Genomic DNA, 659 nt, shown 5'->3' with positions numbered 1-659 from the left:
CAAACGCCAAAAACAAGTCTTTATTTAGTGACCATCGAGATCAAGCAACGGATGCGACGAGCGGTTCGAGGTGGTGTAGTTTTCATTTTGGAACGCTCGAACGGCTTTTGAGACGTTCGGTTGGGTTGTGTGAGCGGTGATTTCGTTGCCAAAACATCGACAAGCGCTGGAAGACGACAGCGACGTTATCGAGGTGCACCGTCGGCATCAACGTTCGAAAGGGTCTATCGAAGCTTGAGAGGGTTGTTTTGGATGTGGATTGTCTGATTGGGGTGAGTGCGTGCGTGCGATTGCGGCTGTTTGCGTTTGGTTTATTCTGGGCGCTTGCGTGGGCGGTGGGTAGATGTAGCGTTTGAGCTTAGCACTTTGGCGCAGAGGAAGCGTAGTTGGCTCATAACCCAAAGGTCGTTGGGATCGAGACCATCAAGTGCTATCTTTTGCGCGCGTGAGCCAGTGCTTGCAGTAACAGCTCTTTTGCTGCTTCTACAGACTTTGCTCGGTCGTAAAGCGCGAGTCTAGTCTCTTGCCGCTATATCCCCGTCTCCGACAGCCACACCAATTCACAAACGCCAAAAACAAGTCTTTATTTAGTGATCATCGAGATCAAGCAACGGATGCGACGAGCGGTTCGAGGTGATGTAGTTTTCATTTTGGAACGC

At 50.7% G+C, this 659-nt stretch overlaps 1 non-coding gene across 1 annotated transcript; it reads left to right on the top strand.

Annotated features, from left to right (window-relative positions):
- Positions 1-360: 360 nt before the first annotated feature.
- PITG_26549 lies at positions 361-433 on the top strand. The gene has a single exon. It is a non-coding gene; the product is annotated as a tRNA-Met (tRNA).
- The last annotated feature ends 226 nt before the right edge of the window (positions 434-659 follow it).

The sequence above is a fragment of the Phytophthora infestans genome, genomic scaffold (assembly GCF_000142945.1).
Source record: "Phytophthora infestans T30-4 supercont1.8 genomic scaffold, whole genome shotgun sequence".
NCBI classification, from domain to species: Eukaryota; Oomycota; class Peronosporomycetes; order Peronosporales; family Peronosporaceae; genus Phytophthora; species Phytophthora infestans.
The sequence above is the reverse complement of the archived record's forward strand: the minus strand, read 5'-3'. Positions and strand labels throughout refer to the sequence as shown.